Source organism: Eubalaena glacialis, chromosome X (assembly GCF_028564815.1).
Source record: "Eubalaena glacialis isolate mEubGla1 chromosome X, mEubGla1.1.hap2.+ XY, whole genome shotgun sequence".
NCBI lineage: Eukaryota > Metazoa > Chordata > Mammalia > Artiodactyla > Balaenidae > Eubalaena > Eubalaena glacialis.
In genome coordinates, this window is record NC_083736.1 from 1,347,769 (window position 1) to 1,363,322 (window position 15,554).

General features: G+C 41.5%; 1 long non-coding RNA gene across 1 annotated transcript in view; it reads right to left on the reverse strand.

Moving 5' to 3' along the window:
* Nucleotides 1-539: 539 nt before the first annotated feature.
* LOC133082514 (uncharacterized) overlaps nucleotides 540-15,554 on the reverse strand; it is a 130,757-nt gene continuing 115,742 nt past the window's right edge. The window contains exon 5 of the long non-coding RNA XR_009698958.1: nucleotides 540-733. This is a non-coding gene — a long non-coding RNA (uncharacterized LOC133082514). The remainder of the gene's footprint in view (nucleotides 734-15,554) is intronic.

The following is a 15,554-nucleotide window of genomic DNA, read 5'->3' on the forward strand; positions in this document are numbered from 1 at the left end:
ATGGAGCCTGGCGCTCACAGGCACAGCTTACCAGCCCCGCAGTGGAAAGCATCTTTCTCTTGGGCTGGAAAGGCTTGAGGGTGGGCTGCCTCTTCTGCGACCCGAGATCTGTAGGTTGGAAGTGGCGATTGCATTCCTGCTGCAGGAACCGCCCCCCGGGGCTTTGAAGTTCAATTGCAATTGCAAGGCAGAACCCCTGCAGAAAAACCAGCGATTCAGCCTCAGCCGCCTTGACCTCGGTGCAGTGCTCCTTGGCCGTGCATTCTTTTTCAGGCGTTATTCATGGAGAGCCTGGCTGGGTGGCTGAAGAAGACCCAGAGGTGATGAAAAAAGAGGCCGTTCAGGAGCCCACACAGAGGACAAGGAGGGAAAAGGAGCTGCCACTGTATCTACTGAGATGAAGTAAAACCACATTGTCTATGTAGGTACACAAACCATTTCAGCTCCAACATCTGCTTCGGAGGGAAGGGGGGCGGCTCTGGATCCATGAGAATTAGACGGTAATTGATTAACAAGCTCCTTACCGTGTCCCCGGAACGTAAGCCACGGTGCATCCGAATCCCTGCACCGTGTTCCGCATGCCGGGATGTTGGCAACCCTCCTTCAGCTGCTTCTCACGGATCGAGCCAGACAGGGCAGCAGGTAGAGATACTGCTCCCCTTTGGAAGGTGACCCGAAGACACTTGAGTCCTTCTTTGCCGGAGTTTGCGGTCTCTTAGGGAGATGCTCAGTCCTGAAAATCAACAGGTTGAAAAACACATCTTTCTCCCTATGTTACTTCTCATCTGTCCTAGTCATCAAATCTTCATAAGTCGTCGTTTCCCTGAAAGTGTCAGCTATCCCCCTACTTAACATCCCTGGATTCTGTCTGAGTTTCCTGTGGCTACTCTAAGAAAGTACCAAGGACTTGGTAGCTTAAAAGAACAAAAATGTGCCGTCTTATAGTTTTAAAGCCCAAAGCCCTAAAATCAAGGGATCTGCAGGGCTGGTTTCTTCTGGAGGCTCCAGGGGAGAATCTATTTCCTGCCTTTTCCAGCTTCTGGAGGCGTCTGCCATCCTGAGCTTGTGGCCCCTTCCTTGATCATCAAAACAAGCAGCTCAGCATCTTGTAATCAAATACTCCTCTGATGTCCTCTTTACAGGGACCCATGTGATGACACTGGACCACCTGTAAAATCCAGGTCACCTGTGCATCTCAAGGTCCTTAACTGGACCACATCTGCCAACTCCCTTTTGCTACGTAAGTTCACATATTCACAACGTTCGGGGATTAGAACATGGACATCTTTGGGGACATTATTCAGCTGACCACAGCTGCATAATCCACTGTGGGCGTCTCAACACTGATGCCTTATGCTGTTCTGTGCTCTCACTCAGCTCTGGACTTGTAGGTGGATTCCCCCAATCCTTCCTCAGTTCTTATGCTGTTTTACTGTATCTTTAAATAACAGAGGCCAGAAATAAACCCACACACCTACGGTCAATTAATATTTGACAAAGCACGCAAGAATACACAATGGGAAAAAGTCCCTTCAGCAAGTGGTGCTGGGGAAGTTGGAGACATGCATGTAAAATCAATGAAGTTAGAACACACCCCCACACCATACACAAAAATAAACTCAAAATGGATTAAAGACTTAAACATAATACATGGCACCATGAAACTCCCAGAAGAGAACATAGGCAAAACATTCTCTGTCACAAATCATACCAAAGGCAATAGAAATAAAAGCAAAAATAAACAAATGGGACCTAATCAAACTTACAAGCTTTTGCACAGCAAAGGAAACCATGAACAGACAATCTACAGAATGGGAGAAAATATTTGCAAGCAATGCAACCAACAAAGGCTTAATTTCCAAAATCTACAAACAGCTCATACAACTCAACAACAACAACAAAAAACAAACAACCCAATCGAAAAATGGGCAGAAGACCTAAATAGACATTTCTTCAAATAAGACATACAGATGGCAAACAGGCACATGAAAAGGTGCTCAACATCTCTAATTATTAGAGAAATGCACATCAAAAGTACAGTGAGGTATCACCTCACACAGGTCAGAATGGCCATCATCAAAAAGTCTACAAATAATATATGCTCAATAGATGCAGAGAAAGCTTTCGACAAAATTCAACACCCATTTATGATAAAAGTCCTGCAGAAAGTAGGCATAGAGGGAACTTTCCTCAACATAATAAAGGCCATATATGACAAACCCACAGCCAACATTGTCCTCAATGGTGAAAAACTGAAACCATTTCCACTAAGATCAGGAACAAGACAAGGTTGCCCACTCTCACCACTATTATTCAACATAGTTTTGGAAGTGTTAGCCACAGCAATCAGAGAAGAAAAAGAAATAAAAGGAATCCAAATCGGAAAAGAAGAAGTAAAGCTGTCACTGTTTGCAGATGACATGATACTATACATAGAGAATCCAAAAGATGCTACCAGAAAACTACTAGAGCTAATCAATGAATTTGGTAAAGTAGCAGGATACAAAATTAATGCACAGAAATCTCTTGCATTCCTGTATACTAATGATGAAAAATCTGAAAGTGAAATTAAGAAAACACTCCCGTTTACCATTGCAACAAAAAGAATAAAATACCTAGGAATAAACCTACCTAAGGAGACAAAAGACCTGTATGCAGAAAATTATAGGACACTGATGAAAGAAATTAAAGATGATACAAATAGATGGAGAGATATACCATGTTCTTGGATTGGAAGAATCAACATTGTGAAAATGACTCTGCTACCCAAAGCAATCTACAGATTCAATGCAATCCCTATCAAACTACCACTGGCATTTTTCACAGAACTAGAACAAAATATTTCACAATTTGTATGGAAACACAAAAGACCCCGAATAGCCAAAGCAATCTTGAGAACGAAAAATGGAGCTGGAGGAATCAGGCTCCCTGACTTCAGACTATATTACAAAGCTACAGTAATCAAGACAGTTTGGTACTGGCACAAAAACAGAAATATAGATCAATGGAACAGGATAGAAAGCCCAGAGATAAGCCCACGCACATATGGTCACCTTATCTTTGATAAAGGAGGCAAGCATATACAGTGGAGAAAAGACAGCCTCTTCAATAAGTGGTGCTGGGAAAATTGGACAGGTACATGTAAAAGTATGAAATTAGAACACTCCCTGACACCATACACAAAAATAAACTCAAAATGGATTAAAGACCTAAGTGTAAGGCCAGACACTATCAAACTCTTAGAGGAAAACATAGGCAGAACACTGTATGACATAAGTCACAGCAAGATCCTTTTTGACCCAGGTCCTAGAGAAATGGAAATAAAAACACAAATAAACAAATGGGACCTAATGAAACTTAAAAGCTTTTGCACAGCAAAGGAAACCATAAACAAGACCAAAAGACAACCCTCAGAATGGGAGAAAATATTTGCAAATGAAGCAACAGACAAAGGATTAATCTCCAAGATTTACAAGCAGCTCATGCAGCTCAATAACAAAAAAACAAACAACCCAATCCAAAAATGGGCAGAAGACCTAAATAGACATTTCTCCAAAGAAGAGATACAGATTGCCAACAGACACATGAAAGAATGCTCAACATCATTAATCATTAGAGAAATGCAAATCAAAACTACAATGAGGTATCATCTCACACCAGTCAGAATGGCCATCATCAAAAAATCTAGAAACAATAAATGCTGGAGAGGGTGTGGAGAAAAGGGAACACTCTTGCATTGTTGGTGGGAATGTAAATTGATACAGCCACTATGGAGAACAGTATGGAGGTTCCTTAAAAAACTAAAAATAGAACTACCATATGACCCAGCAATCCCACTACTGGGCATATACCCTGAGAAAACCATAATTCAGAAAGAGTCATGTACCAAAATATTCATTGCAGCTTTGTTTACAATAGCCAGGACATGGAAGCAACCTAGGTGTCCATCATCGGATGAATGGATAAAGAAGATGTGGCACATATATACAATGGAATATTACTCAGCCATAAAAAGAAATGAAATGGAGGTGTTTGTAATGAGGTGGATGGAGTTAGAGTCTGTCATACAGAGTGAAGTAAGTCAGAAAGAGAAAAACAAATACAGTATGCTAACACATATATATGGAATCTAAGGGGAAAAAAAAAAAAAAAGGTCATGAAGAACCTAGTGGCAAGATGGGAATAAAGACACAGACCTACTAGAGAATGGACTTGAGGATATGGGGAGTGGGAGGGGTGAGATGTGACAGGGTGAGAGAGTGTCATGGACATATATACACTACCAAATGTAAAATAGATAACTAGTGGGAAGCAGCCGCATAGCACAGGGAGATCAGCTCGGTGCTTTGTGACCACCTAGAGGAGTGGGATAGGGAGGGTGGGAGGGAGGGAGATGCAAGAGGGAAGAGATATGGCAACATATGTATATGTGTAACTGATTCACTTTGTTGTAAAGCAGAAGCTAGCACACCATTGTAAAGCAATTATACTTCAATAAAGATGTTTAAAAAAAAAATAATAAAAATAATATATGCTGGGGAGGGTGTTGAAGGAAAGGGAACCCTCCTGCACCACTGGTGGGAACATAAGTTGGTGCAGCCACTATGGAGAACAGTATGGAGGTTCCTTAGAAAACTAAAAATAGAACTACCATATGACCCAGCAATCCCACTACTGGGCATATACCCTGAGAAAACCATAATTCAAAAACATACAGGCACCCCAATGTTTATAGCAGCAATATTTACAATACCCAGGTCATGGTAGCAACCTAACCATCAGCAGAGGAATGGATAAAGAAGATGTGGTACATATATACAATGGGATATTACTCAGCCATAAAAAGAATGAAATAATGCCATTGGCAGCAACATGGATGGACCTAGAGATGATCATACTAAACGAAGTAAGTCAGACAAATACCATCTGATATTACTTATATGTGGAATCTGAAAAATAATACACATGAACTTATTTACGAAGCAGAAACAGACTCACAGACATAGAAAACAAATTCATGGTTACCAAAGGGGAAAGGTGGGGGAAGGATAAATTAGGAGTTTGGGATTAACATACACACACTACTATATATAAAATAGAGGAAAACGAGGACCTACTGTGTAGCACAGAGAACTCAATATTTTGTAATAACCTAAATGGGAAAAGAATAGGTACATGGATAACTGAATCACTGTGCTGTATACCTGAAACTAAAAACTATACTCCAATAAAAAATAAAAGTAAAATATGTACCGAAAGCTGAGTGGATTGCAGAGTAACTTACATCAGCAGATTCTCATTTCTCTGATCAGGGAAGCAACAGATGATCCATTAAATGGGCGAGTAGAGGGGGAGAGTATGGCGGGTGTACTGATTGCCTGCACTCCATCCCTGTCCACCTCTGCTCCATGCCCCACAGAGCTCACCGTGGGTCCCCCTGTTGGACGCGGGCAGAGGTGCCCAGCAGGAAGAGAGAGAGATGTGACGGGCACGGAGGTGAGGGCTGTCCACCCTCGGCCCCGTCTCACAGGTCAGCTGAGACCCTCCACCAAAAAAACACTGCTCACAGGGGACTTCCCTGCTGGTCCAGTGGTTAAGACTTCACCTTTCAGTACAGGGGTGTGTGGGTTCGATACCTGGTCAGTGAGCTGAGATCACACATGCCTCACAGCCAAAAAACCAAAACATAAATAGTTAAGTCCAGGAAGCACAGAGAGTCCCATTCAGGATAAATCCAAGGAGAAACACGCCAAGACACATATTAATCAAACTATCAAAAATTAAATACAAAGAAAAAATATTAAAAGCAGCAAGGGAAAAACAACAAATAACATACAAGGGAATTCCTATAAGGTTAACAGCTGATTTCTCAGCAGAAACTCTACAAGCCAGAAGGGAGTGGCATGATAAATTTAAAGTGATGAAAGGGAAGAACCTACAACCAAGATTACTCTACCCAGCAAGGATCTCATTCAGATTTGATGGAGAAATCAAAAGCTTTACAGACAAGAAAAAGCTAAGAGAATTCAGCACCACCTAACCAGCTCTACAACAAATACTAAAGGAACTTCTCTAAGTGGGAAACACAAAAGAAAAGGACCTACAAAAATAAACCCATAACAATTAAGAAAATGGTAATAGGAACATACATATCGATAATTACCTTAAAAGTGAATGGATTAAATGCTCCAACCAAAAGAAACAGGCTCACTGAATGGATACAAAACCAAGACCCATATATGCTGTCTACAAGAGACCCACTTCACACCTAAGGACACATATAGACTGAAAGTGAGGGGATGGAAAAAGATACTCCATGCAAATGGAAATCGAAAGCTGGAGTAGCTATACTCTTATCAGATAAAATAGACTTTAAAACAAAGACTATTACAAGAGACAAAGAAGGACACTACATAAGGATCAAGGGATCAATCCAAGAAGAAGATATAACAATTATATATGCACCCAACATAGGAGCACCTCAATACATAAGGCAACTGTTAACAGCTATAAAAGAGGAAATTGACAGTAACACAATAATAGTGAGGGACTTTAACACCTCACTTACACCAATGGACAGATCATCCAAACAAAATTAATAAGGAAACACAAGCTTTAAATGACACAATAGACCAGATAGATTTAATTGATATTTATAGACCATTCCACCTGAAATTTGGCAGAATACACTTTCTTCTCAACTGCATATGGAATATTCTCCAGGATAGATCAAACCTTGGGTCACAGATCAAGCCTCAGAAAATTTAAGAAAATTAAAATCATACCAAACATCTTTTCTGACCACAACACTATGAGACTGGAAATCAATTACAGGAAAAAAACTGTAAAAACCACAAATACGTGGAGGCTAAACAGTGCACTACTAAATAACCAAAAGATCACTGAAGAAATCAAAGAAGAAATTTAAAAATACATAGAAACAAATGACAACGAAAACACGATGATCCAGAACCTATGGGATGCAGCAAAATCAGTTCTAAGAGGGAAGTTTATAGCAATACAAGCCTACCTCAAACAAGAAAAATCTCAAACAATCTAACCTTACACCTAAAGGAACTAGAGAAAGAAGAACAAACAAAACCCAAAGTTAGCAGAAGGAAAGAAATCATCAAGATCAGAGCAGAAATAAATGAAATAGAAACAAAGAAAACAATAGCAAAGATCAATAAAACTAAAAGCTGGTTCTTTGAGAAGATAAACAAAATTGATAAACCTTTACCCAGACTCATCAAGAAAAAGAGGGAGAGGACTCAAATCAATAAAATTAGAAATGAAAAAGGAGAAGTAACAACAGACTCCGCAGAAATACAAAGCATCCTGAGACTACTACAAGCAACTCTATGCCAATAAAATGGACAACCTGGAAGAAATGGACACATTCTTAGAAAGGTATAACCTTCCAAGATTGAACCAGGAAGAAATAGAAAATATGAACAGACCAATCACAAGTAATGAAATTGAAACTGTGATTAAAAATCTTCCAGCAAACTAAAGTCCAGGACCAGATGGCTTCACAGGTGAATTCTATCAAACATTTAGAGAAGAGCTAACACCCATCCTTCTCAAACTCTTCCAAAAAACTGCAGAGAAAGGAACACTCCCAAACTCATTCTACGAGGCCACCATCACCCTGATACCAAAACCAGACAAAGATGTCACAAAGAAAGAAAACTACAGGCCAATATCACTGATGAACATAGATGCAAAAAACCTCAACAAAATACTAGCAAACAGAATCCAACAGCACATTAAAAGGATCATACACCATGATCAAGTGGGGTTTATTCCAGGAATGCAAGGATTCTTCAATATACGCAAATGAATCAATGTGATACACCATATTAACAAATTGAAGGAGAAAAACCATATGATCATCTCAATAGATGCAGAGAAAGCTTTTGACAAAATTCAACACCCATTTATGATAAAAACCCTGCAGAAAGTAGGCATAGAGGGAACTTTCCTCAACATAATAAAGGCCATATATGACAAACCCACAGCCAATATTGTCCTCAATGGTGAAAAACTGAAACCATTTCCACTAAGATCAGGAACAAGACAAGGTTGCCCACTCTCACCGCTATTATTCAACATAGTTTTGGAAGTTTTAGCCACAGTAATCAGAGAAGAAAAAGAAAGAAAAGGAATCCAAATCGGAAAAGAAGAAGTAAAGCTGTCACTGTTTGCAGATGACATGATAGTATACATAGAGAATCCTAAAGATGCCACCAGAAAACTACTAGAGCTAATCAATGAATTTGGTAAAGTAGCAGGATACAAAATTAATGCAGAGAAATCTCTGGCATTCCTATACACTAATGATGAAAAATCTGAAAGTGAAATTAAGAAAACACTCCCATTTAACATAGCAACAAAAAGAATAAAATATCTAGGAATAAACCTACCTAAGGAGACAAAAGACCTGTATGCAGAAAATTATAAGACACTGATGAAAGAAATTAAAGATGATACAAATAGATGGAGAGATATAGTATGTTCTTGGATTGGAAGAATCAACATTGTGAAAATGACTCTACTACCCAAAGCAATCTACAGATTCAATGCAATCCCTATCAAACTACCACTGGCATTTTTCACAGAACTAGAACAAAAAATTTCACAATTTGTATGGAAACACAAAAGACCCCAAATAGCCAAAGCAATCTTGAGAAAGAAAAACGGAGCTGGAGGAATCAGGCTCCCTGACTTCAGACTATACTACAAAGCTACAGTAATCAAAACAATATGGTACTGGCACGAAAACAGAACTATACATCAATGGAACAGGGTAGAAAGCCCAGAGATAAACCCACGCACCTATGGTCAACTAATCTATGACAAAGGAGGTAAGGATATACAAAGGAGAAAAGACAGCCTTTCCCAGTAAGTGGTGCTGGGAAAACTGGACAGCTACATGTAAAAGAATGAAATTAGAACACTCCCTAACACCATACACAAAAATAAAATCAGAATGGATTAGAGACCTAAATGTAAGACCGGACACTACAAAATGCTTAGAGGAAAACATAGGAAGAACACTCTTTGACATAAATCACAGCAAGATCTTTTTTGACCCATGTCCTAGAGTAATAGAAATAAAACCAAAAATAAACAAATGGGACCTAATGAAATTTAAAAGCTTTTGCAAAGCAAAGGCAACTACAAGCAAGATGAAAAGACAACCCTCAGAATGGGAGAAAATATTTGCAAATGAATCAACAGACAAAGGATTAATCTCCAAAATATATAAACAGCTCATGCAGCTCAATATTAAAAAAAAAACAAACAACCCGATCAAAAAATGGGCAGAAGACCTAAATAGACATTTCTCCAAAGAATACATACAGATGGCCAAGGAGCACATGAAAAGCTGCTCAACATCACTAATTATTAGAGAAATGCAAATCAAAACTACAATGAGGTATCACCTCACACCAGTTAGAATGGGCATCATCAGAAAATCTACAAACAACAAATGCTGGAGAGGGTGTGGAGAAAAGGGAACCCTCTTGCACTGTTGGTGGGAACGTAAATTGATACAGCCACTATAGAGAACAGTATGGAGGTTCCTTAAAAAACTAAAAATAGAACTACCATACGACCCAGCAATCCCAATACTGGGCATATACCCTGAGAAAACCATAATTCAAAAAGAGTCACATACCACAATGTTCATTGCAGCTCTATTTACAATAGCCAGGACATGGAAGCAACAACCTAAGTGTCCATCGACAGATGAATGAATAAAAATGTGGCACATATATACACTGGAATATTACTCAGCCATAAAAAGAAACGAAATCCAGTTATTTGTAGTGAGGTGGATGGACCTAGAGTCTGTCATACAGAGTGAAATAAGTCAGAAAGAGAAAAACAAATACCATATGCTAACACATATATATGGAATCTAAAAAAAAAAAAAAAGGTCAGGAAGAACCTAGGGGCAAGACGGGAATAAAAACGCAGACCTACTAGAGAATGGACTTGAGGATATGGGGAGGGGGAAGGGTAAGCTGGGACAAAGTGAGAGAGTGGCATGGACATATATACACCACCAAATGTAAAATCGATAGCTACTGGGAAGCAGCCACATAGCACAGGGAGATCAGCTGGGTGCTTTGTGACCACCTAGAGGGGTGGGATAGGGAGGGTGGGAGGGAGGGAGACACAAGAGGGAAGAGATATGGGGATATATGTATATGTATAACTGATTCACTTTGTTATAAAATAAACTAACACACCATTGTAAAGCAATTATACTCCAATAAAGATGTTAAAAAAAAAACTAAAAATAGAATTACCATATGATCCAGCAATCCCACTCCTGGGCATATATCCAGAGAAAACCATAACTCAAAAAGACACATGCACCCCAATGTTCCTTGCAGCACTATTTACAATAGCCAGGTCATGGAAGCAACCTAAATGCCCATCGACAGACGAATGGATAAAGAAGATGCAGTACGTATATAAAATGGAATATTACTCAGCCATAAAAAGGAACAAAATTGGGTCATTTGTAGAGACGTGGATGGATCTAGAGACTGTCATACAGAGTGAAGTAAGTCAGAAAGAGAAGAACAAATATCGTATATTAACACATATATGTGGAACCTAGAAAAATGGTACAGATGAACTGGTTTGCAGGGCAGAAATAGGCACAGATGTAGAAAACAAACGTATGGACACCAAGGGGGGAAAACGGGGGTGGGTGGTGGTGGTGTCATGAATTGGGAGATTGGGATTGACATATATACACTAATATGTATAAAATAGATAACTAATAAGAACCTGCTGTATAAAAAAATAAACAATTCAAAAATTAAAAAAGTAAAATAAAGCTGACTTTTCTCATAGGTGTTGAATGGATGGAGTTTGATGTCCCAAAGGTGTTTGCTTTTTTTTTTCCTCTTGGGTAACGATCCAGGGTGGGTTTTATTTTTCCAGGAGCTCTGCTGATTGTCTTGGCTGGGGTTCCCCAGCATGCAGAGTCTGAGATGCAGATTTGGGAATATGTGGGGTGAGGGAAAGGGATGGGGCACCAGGACTGTGAACCAGGCCAGGCAGCATTGTGGGGCGGTTGGACTTAATTGCTCTGGACACCCTGGTGCCCTGTACAGTACATGTGAGCCAGCTGCCCAAGGGGGCTGGGGGATTTCTACTCCACCTCCCCTCGGGGGCTGGTGGCCGTGGATTCCCTGCACTGAACTGATTCTAGGGCGGCCAGTGGCCTTCTGGGACCAGAGGGAGGCTCAGTCACTGAAGCCAGGATCTGGCAGCTGGGATGTGGGCAGGAATGCTGAGGAGCGGGGCTTCGGGGCACAGCAGGGGCACCCTGACCTCAGGGAAATGAAGGGCTCTACAAACGTGGGGAGCAGTGGGGGGTGACTGTTCAATGAGCAGGTTTCTCAGCCTTGTTGGGAAAGGTTCCCATTCAGAAACGGAACGAGGTAGGGAGCTGAGATGCCTCTGCTGGGCTCTGACAATCCTGCATGCTTATCTCAAGCCATGTTGCTATGAACGGATGTATATCCCCTCAAAATTCATACGTTGAAGCCCTAACCCCCCAGAGTAGCTGTATTTGGGGTAAAGAAGTAATGAAGGTGAAATGAGGTTATAATATGGTATGGGGTCTGTCTGTCTGTCTCTCTCTCTCTCTCTTCGTCTCTCTCTCCACCACACAAGGGCACGTAGATAAGGTGGCATCTGTAAGCCAACAAGAGAGCCTCGCCGGGAACTGAGTCTGTCCACGCCCGATCTCAGACTCTCAGCCTCCAGACTGTGAGAAATAAATTTGCATTGTTTAAGCCGCCCAGTCTGGGGTGTTCTGTTACAGCAGCCTCAGCTGACTAATACCCACATCTGCGTGTTTTAAGATGATAAAGCCTGATGGTAAAATCAGCGGTACTTGGAGAGAAAGAATCATACTGATTGACGAATGAACACAGAGTGATATTAACTTAATATTGCAATCATATGGAGGATTTTTTTGTTTGAGTTTTTTTTTTTTTTGGCTATGCTGCACCACATGTGGGATCTTAGTTCCCCGAACAGGGACTGAACCCACGCTCTGCATTGGAAGTGCAGAGTCTTAGCCACTGAACCGCCAGGGAAGTCCTACACTGAAGGTATTTTATGAGTTGTATATATTTCTCTTAGAGCATCTCTTAAATTCCCCCTGAGCACACCTCACCAAGTCCCGTGATTTCTCTGCATCTGTCTCACTCTACTCACACAATATACCTCTTGCGTGTACACACACACACCCATCTCATTACACTCCTGTAAAACTGTCTTTTACAAGGATTGTGCTACGCCTTCTGGAATAGTTTCCAGTAGCATTTTAAAAAATGCTCTTCCCTTAATCCAATTTTCTTTGGATTGGATTAAATCCTTGCTTTTTTGCAAGACTAATTTAAATTGTTGGCACGAAAGACCCAGATGTCTCTCTTCGGTAAATGCTGAGCCGGCTTTGCTCACAGTACCGTTAGGAAGCAGCCCACAGCCAGCACTCCATGCTTCTCTGATGTGCCCTCCTGGCCACTGGAACATCAAGGGCAGGACTATCTTCACGTATTTCCCAGATGTCTGTTGCATAAACATCCTACCACACAGGCTTTTCCGTGTCCAGTAACATCAGCACCCCCCCTTTCTACGAATTTCCAGGGATGTGTTCCGGGCCCCCAAGCAGCCTGCAGCACAGCTCAGTGGTGATCAAGAAGGGCCCCTCCTGGGTGTGGAGGAAAGGGAACCCTCCTGCACTGCTGATGGGAATGTAAATTGATGCAGCCACTGTATAGAGGTTCCTCAAGAAACTAAATAAAGAGCTACCATATGACCCAGCAATCCCACTCCTGGGCATATATCCAGACAAAACTATAATTTGAAAAGATACATGCACCCCTACGTGCACTATTTACAATAGCCAAGACATGGAAGCAACCTAAATGTGCATCAAGACGAATGGATAAAGAAGATGTGGTACATATATATAATGGAATACTACTCAGCCATAAAAAAGAATGAAATCATGCCATTGGCAGCAACATGGATGGACCTAGAGATGATCATACTAAGTGAAGTAGTGATAAGTCTGACAGAGAAAGACAAACATCATATGATATCACTTATATGTGGAATCTAAAAAAGAATGATACAAATGAACTTATTTACAAAACAGAAATACACTCACAGACACAAAACAAACTTATGGTTACAAAAGGGGAAAGGGAGGGGGAGGGATAAATTAGGAGGTTGGGATTAGCAGATACACACTATATATAAAATAGATCATCAACAAGGACCTACTATGTAACACAGGGAACTATACTCGATATTTTGTAATAATAAGGAAAAATAACCTGCAAAATAACCCAAAACTGACTCACTTTGCTGGACACCTGAAACTAATGCATTATTGTAAATCAACTATAGTTCAATAAGAAAAAAAGAACTTCTCCCTCTGACATGAGCCATCATCCAGCCTCAAGGCTTACTGCCTCTGATAACTGGCATCTCACTGTGTCAGAAAAATCCTCTGAGATGCTGGACTTATTCCTAGGATCTGTGGTCCTCCCAGATCTGCATCCCCCATGCCAAAAGACCATGCAGTCACGACAGGGCAAGGCTGAGATACAATGATGCCCTCGTGGGCACTGGGCCACCCACGCCCATGTCCAGCTGGATTCCGATGACGGCTTAACATTCCCTTTCCCAGGGGCCTTTACGGGCTGATGGTCTGGAAGCTTTGATCTCATTTATCGGTGATGATCAATTTGGGATGAGGAATAAAAGAAGCCACAAGCCAAAGCTTGCCTTTCTTTGCTGGCTGGACCTGGGCCAGAGATGGAAAATACGCACTTTAGAATAAACTGGATTTTTAAAATACTGCTTAATAGCTCTCCTAGACATGCCTCACGATGAGCCAGTGCTTTCCAAACGAATACTTATCCCCAGCGTTTTTACCTGGTGCAGCTGGGTGGTTTTGGCCCAGGTCTGCCCTCGAAGGCCATTGCTTTTATCCTTTCCAACACAGATTAGAAGCAAATCAGATTATGGGAATGGCTGAGCTGCCTTCAGAGTAGTTAGGATGGGGGGTTTGGCATGTGCGTACGATATGGGAGGAGGGGGTGGTTTGCGGGATCTGTGGAGCTTGAAGACTGCATCAGGATTAGGGCTGGCAGGAACAGAAACCCTCAAACAACAGGGCTCAAAAATGATGGCAACGTGATTCCCTCTCACGTAAAGGTGACCCCGAGGAATGTGGCCAGGGCTGGTGTCAGTCCTCAGAAAGCAGGGTCCTTGCATCTCCCTACTCCTCCACCCCTAGTTACGGCCCCTGTCCTCATGGTGCAGGAGGATGGCTCCCCATTTCAGGGGGCACGTAGGAAGAAGAGGAGAGGAGGAGAGGAAAGGGTAAGCTGTATCTGTCTTTGAAGGAAGGTTCCTGGCATGTGGTAGGGGGAGTGGGCAGAGAGAGCTTTGCTTTGGGAAGGTCTGTGTATGAGTGATGGTGTCATTAATTATTAGCTCTGTGACCTTGGACGAGGCTCAACTTCTGTAACATGATGGTCATGATGATGATGATGATGATGACGGTGAGGATGGTGATGATGACGGTGATGGTGGTGAGGATGAAAATGATGATGATAATTGTGGTGATGGTGGTAATGATGATGATGGTGATGATAGTGATACTGTTGATGGTGGTAATGATGATGGTGGTGGTGATGGCTGTGATTATGGAGATGATGGTGATGGTAGTGATGATGACGACTGGTGGTGATGAAGGTGATAATTATGATAGTGGTGATGATGGTGGTGGTGATGATGATGGTGGTGGTGATGGTGATGACAGTGGTGAAGATTATCTTGATGATGAAATGATGTAGCCTCCTCACAGATGAGGCTAAATGAGACAAATGAGCTAAATTATACAGTCCCTTGAAAATTACAATGTGTTATACACATGACAGTTGTATAGCGGATCCATTTCTGATGAACATCTTTATTTTCTTGAAGGCTCACACTGCAAGACAACCTACTTCAGTTAATTAGAAGGCAACTATTTATAATTTATGTGTGTGTGTGTATGTGTGTGTGTGTGTGTGTGTGTTTATGCTTCAGGAGATAAATATAAATATATACCCACTGCATTTTATATAAAGACAGACATTCAGAAACACTACTCAGCTTGCAAATCAATGAAGTTAGAACACACCCATACCCCATATACAAAAATAAACTCAAAATGGCTTAAAGACTTAAATATAAGACATGACACCATAAAACTCCTAGAAGAGGGCTTCCCTGGTGGCGCAGTGGTTAAGAACCCACCTGCCAATGCAGGGGACACGGGTTCGAGCCCTGGTCTGGGAAGATCCCACGTGCCGCGGAGCAGCTAAGCCCGTGCGCCACAACTCCTGAGCCTGCGCTCTAGAGCCCGCAAGCCACAACTACTGAGCCCGCATGCCACAACTACTGAAGCCTGCGCGCTTAGAGCCCGTGCTCCGCAACAAGAGAAGCCACTGCAA